The sequence below is a fragment of the Arachis ipaensis genome, chromosome B2 (assembly GCF_059453495.1).
Source record: "Arachis ipaensis isolate K30076 ecotype BB chromosome B2, ASM5945349v1, whole genome shotgun sequence".
In the NCBI taxonomy this organism is placed as follows: domain Eukaryota; kingdom Viridiplantae; phylum Streptophyta; class Magnoliopsida; order Fabales; family Fabaceae; genus Arachis; species Arachis ipaensis.
In genome coordinates, this window is record NC_142437.1 from 108344489 (window position 1) to 108350188 (window position 5700).

General features: G+C 30.6%; 1 long non-coding RNA gene across 3 annotated transcripts; it reads right to left on the reverse strand.

The window, feature by feature from the left end:
* Positions 1-392: 392 nt before the first annotated feature.
* Positions 393-5299, reverse strand: LOC107625726 (uncharacterized). Of its 3 annotated transcripts, none has more exons than XR_015904849.1 (5): positions 4908-5299; positions 4684-4793; positions 4414-4458; positions 1896-4320; positions 393-566 (listed from the first exon to the last, which is right to left on the reverse strand). It is a non-coding gene; the product is annotated as an uncharacterized LOC107625726 (long non-coding RNA). The 3 variants fall into 3 exon arrangements; XR_015904850.1 differs by having other exon boundaries at positions 4414-4466; XR_015904848.1 differs by having other exon boundaries at positions 4414-4793.
* Positions 5300-5700: the final 401 nt, after the last annotated feature.

Below are 5700 nucleotides of genomic sequence, written 5' to 3' on the forward strand. Positions count from 1 at the left end.
ACTAAAAAGTGTTGTCTATTTGCAATAAAATGTAACTCTTTTACGTGTTGCTTATAAGTTGGAATTTGCAATCCTTTGAAGTGTTGCCTATTAGTTTTGAATATGCAACCCTTTAAAGTATTGCCTTTTCTTTTGGATATACAACCTATACAAGTGTTGCTTTTTCTTTTGGATATGCAATCATACAAGTGTTGTCTAATATTCAAAATATGCAACTAATAAAAGGGTTGCCTTTTTGATAAAAATAAAAATATAAAAAAATAAAATTTACAATAAATTTTTTTATTCATACATGTGTAATTATTTTAATTAATAAATAAATTTGTGCACAATAGAAAAAAATTATAAAAGAGACAAAATAACTAATAATAAAATTCTAATTAAAATAGATATTAAAAAATTCAATTAGTATTTCAAATAAATGTTCATCAATAATTCTCAACAAAATAATAAAATTCTTGTCTAACAATAATTGTCATAACAAAATAGTAATTAATATTTATCAAAAAGATGTCAATCTACTTGCATATTTTATATCCATGCTTGATTTGTCCCATATGCTAAATCTGCAAATAATACACAACAAAAAATAAGTAACTTATCATTAAAACTGAAAAATTATAATAAAAATTTCTTTATGATATTAAATACTATAGATATAAAAGCAATAAATAGGTCTAAAAAATTCCTTCTAATGTGCCCAAGCTATAGGACGAAAGGATTCCGTCGACTCATTTCAACTATAATAATGTGAGAAACTATAGAGTTTAGATCTTATCATGTTAAATTATTTTTCTTTCAATTTTTTCATTATATATTTAATTCTTCTCACTTGAATACATGATGATATTATATAATAAAGTTTCATCATTTAAAAAAAAAAAAAAACTGTACAAACAAAAACGTGTATTTGCATTAACATTATGATGAGTTGCAAGCTGAATCTTAATTTCATGTACATACAAAAAGATTTTATCACATAGGTGAAGCTAGCTACCTACAAATTAAATTGTGGTCTCAAGGCATCTCTCAAAGACACCATATACATGCATTGGCTTTAAATCTGAGGATATGTGTTTGCGAGCTGATATATTGGAAGACAAAGGAGAATAGAAAGAAAATGAACCAAAACTTGCAAACATTTTCCAAAGAAATAAACCCCACGCACTATGGTTTCCCTTTCCCAAGTAACGAGCTATGTAATTCAATGTCATTGTGGTTCCTTGAAGGAGCTGAAGGTGGGAATGGCACCGCTTTTGGCAAGAATCCAAAGAGACTTTGAGGCAATAATGCTTGAGGCTTTGCTTTACTATTAGGCTTCATTTTGAAAACTTGAGTTTGTCTAAAACCATAAGAGATCTATTAAAAGGGTGCTCTTATTAACCAACACTCCCCCAGTGGTTTTCATAGGTGATTCATAAATCTCGAGTAATCATAGTAGAAGATCCCACTTTTTTGTGAAACAAAGTGAGAATGGATTGCTGAGATCAAAGAGCCACTGAATAATTTCATACTTATTACAAACTATAAGCCTATAGCTCATACTTTTCATCCATATTTACAATTCATAGGAAGATCACATTGTTAATGAGCTAACAACATGACAAAAATGGAGAAGAATATCTATATTGGGAAACCAAAATTTCCTTGTTCCCACAGGATTAGATCCAAAGCAGGGTATCTAAGTCTAACCATTGAACAACATTTTTCACCATTAGTAAGATTTATTCATGAGAAAAGAAAGGTAAGCCAGTAACTCTAATGAAAATTGTTATTGCTGTTACTAATCAACCATGTTTATCAACGTCAAAGATAAATTAGCTACAGCATCCCAATTTGCCAGTCAAAGAAAGATTCTTTACTACAATATCCTGATTTTCAGCCATTTAACTTACTTGAAAATAGATCATTCTTCATCAAATCTGGGAAAAGAAATGCAGCTACCAGTCTAGTTCCAAAGACAACTATATATGCTGTAACTGCAATTATGAAAAACACAGGCCATTAATCAGATATGAATAAAAGAAATTAAATTTTGAAAGCATGTATAAATAATTATAGACTCTACAATTTCAGAAACGAATTTGATCAAACCTGTAGCAGTCTTAACATTCAAAAACAGGGCAGCTACCAGAAATGCGAAGGCAATTTGTAAGTTTACATAGATAAAATAAAACACAAATTGGATTCCATAGTTATTCTCTCTGAAGAAATGGAATCATGAAAAGGAAAATTAAATATCGTCAGTATTAAAGAGAATTGGAAAACACCAACCAAGCAGAAGTGAGGAGAACATGTGTCTGAGGAACTGGAAAGCAGCCAGAACGCAGAGTCCGTTGTAGGACAGCAAGTGCAATTGGGAGCGGATGAGAACTTTGGAGGGTATAAGTTAGCAGAAGGAAAGGGCTATCTTAGGCTTAGAGCGAGGTCTGAGAGGTATAAAAGATTGCAACATTTCATCAATAACTTGCATTTGCATGTTCTGGGAAAATGAAAAAAAGAAAGAAAAAGGATTATTCTTTGAACTATGGCAGGACTCTAAAGGAATGAGAAGGTCAGGAATTTTAACATAGCTTTTGGCTTCCTCTTCAGCACCTTTGTTTTCCTCTGTTCATGGAGGACTCTAAGGGAGATAATTTGAGTCAAATAGATGGAAGTTAATAATAAAGCACTTTTGTTTTCCTCTGTTCATAGAGGACTTTTGGCAAACACTTGGTGGGTAACCAAATAGATTTTGAGTCATGGTCATGTGTTAATCATAATTCAGCTGAAAGTAAAGAAATCAGAACACTTAGGCAAAGATAATAACAAGGTCTCAATAATTGAAAGACTTGCCAATTATCATTAATCTTCTGATATATATAAGATGCATATTATTAATATTACCTTATTTTCAAATTTCAACGTCTTCCCTAGGTTCCTCAAGCCATTATATGATGCAATATGTAAGTGAGTAGGGAGCTTCTTAATCTTAAAAGCATAAAAGACTAGAGAAGTCCCCCTAGCGTTCCCCAATTCAAGAGTTATGGAAATGCACCAAACTGAAGCAGATGTTGTATTGATTCTTTGTAAAAGTTTGAGACTAATCAAAATATGGTCCAAGATTATAAAGCACACCAAATGATCCCCCAAAAATAAAATGCCAGACAAAAAGTTCCATAATGCATTAGCACTGGAAGTGTTATGCATGAAAAGAAACACAAAAGCTCGAGTTTGAACCACAAACACATTATTAATTAACTTAATCAATTGCCTTGATTGCCTGTGTGTAAGAAGCATTGATAATAATCATATATTTTGAAGGAAACATACCAAGAAAAAGACAATTCGAATTTTCTGTCTTTGTCTTAGAGTACCCTAGGGTAACACTAGTGAAGTAAAACAATGCTTATACTAGAAATTAGGAAGAGCATTAAAACCTAAAAATTTAAGTTAGTATGGGAGCCAACTTTTTTAATTAGTATTAATCAACTTTTAATCCTAAATTTTAAATTTTAATTTTGAATCTTAAATCTTCCAGAAATTAAGATAAATTTACAATAATAAATTAACTCTCTATACTTATTTGGTGAAAAAAGAATCTTAGTATCAATTATAAATATTCACTTTTAAGCCACTAATTCACTTCTTACATACTTATATTAGGAACTAATGAAGTCATTAACTCATGAAACAGAGATAGAGAATATAGCTAACAACACCAATTATATATATTCCCATGTTTATTCTTTCTTTGATTTTACTTTTGAACTTGTGCACTGTGCACAAACCTTAAAAATAATTAAAGCAAATTGTGCAGGTTCTCATTTGGAATATTTCTTAAGACATTGAATTCTTTTGATTTGAGCTATTTCTACGAGATGAGTTCCTAATTTGAAACTTCAACAATTTTTTGCCACGTTTAAGGATTTTCTAGGTCTGCAACTCTTTTTCATTTGTGTTCAACTCTAGAATTGAATTTTAATACTGAGATGAATCCAATGTTAAATTCCCCAAATTGAAATTTCACCAATAATAATTGAATAACAAGCCAAAAATTCACATAATTTTGTGAAGGCTTCTGCTGGTTGGCTATCTATTTCTACCACAAGAATATATTATAACAATAAAACACTGCAGTAATTTTATAAGACTAGAAATAATTAAGCAGTAACTTCTCATCAAAACCATAAATAAAATATTAGCATCGAATATTTAATTTTAGCATTATAAATAACAACCATTGTTACTTAAGATAATAAAAGATTACTAAAATTTAATGTTTGAGTCACATACTGCTGAATTGACAAAGAGCTCCTCATCTAGTGATTCAGGAAAGACCTGAAGAGGACAAATTATATCAAATTATAATTGAACAGTTTACAAGTTGGATTTTGTCACCAGATTAAATAAGAAAAAAAAAAAGCTACTCACAGCCAAAAATCGATATTCCCTCTCTCTTTCTATAAATGCTGGTTTCTAAGTCCCTTGGAAAAAATAAAAATTCATTAGTGAAATTCCTGTTACAAGGCAATACAAATTGACCTTAAAAAAGTATTTCTAACTAATAATTCAGTGCATTGTAGTTCAGAGCCAGCACCTCTGGTTTTTATTATCCTCTCTTTTTCGTTAATCATACTACTATGCATAAGTTTTACTGAATTTCAATTTAAATATAACCAGAAATCTGTAAGTAACAAGGACCTCAGTTTTGAGATTGACAATGCTGTGAGTGAAGAAGAAATTAACCACAACCGTCAAGACACGGCGGAAAAAGGAGTGTAAGTGTGCGTGTAAACAGCATCACATTTTCTCTGCCTCAAAACGACATCACGTTAGCATCCATAAACGCATTAAACGACAACACAAAGAGGAGAGAGGAGTGTAAGTGTGTGTGTGAGAGAGAGAGAGAGAGAATCGCAAAGTACCGGAGAGAAGAAAACTGAAGCCGCATATGGAGATGTAACTGTCCGGTGAGACTACGCTTCTAAATCGGACTCGCCGTTGAGCTCTTTCACCCACTGGCATCGGAGATTCAACAACGGAGTCATCAATTGAAAGAACACACACCACGAACCGCGAGTAGAGAGGTTGTTGTATAGAGGAGCGCGAAGAGAGAGGGAATGATTCAGCACGAGTAGAGAAGGAACCGTAAATAGCATCATCGATTTAGGAAAATTCAAAAGATGATGATAGGGTTGGGGTTGGGGTTATTAGGGTTCCTCATAGAATTTTGTTTCTAATTGATATGTTATAAACACAAAAATGATGAATGAATGAAAGCTAATGTATTCACTGTTCCTGATTCAATACTCCTGGAAGGTTTGGAGTATTAAAACTCTTTTTAAAGAGTTAAACAAAAGTTAAGGTAAAAGTAAGAGAAAAAACTTATTTAAAATTTTAGTGCTCCTTAATTAAGAAGAGAGAGAAGAATCATCATTTAATTATTAAGGAAAGAGAAAAGAATCAGCATTAAATTCTATTTGGGTTAAATTTTTTATTTATTTTAAAATTAATACAAATAAATTTATTTAAAATTTTTAAATTTTAAATAAATATATTCATCTTATTTTAAATAAACGTTCTCGTATTATCTTTTTAAAGCGGTTAAACATGATTTTTAAATATCTCAACAAAAGAGATAGATATATGTAATCTTTCAAATTAATAATATTAGAGTATATATATAAGTACATATAATATCTAAAAAGATTAATAAAT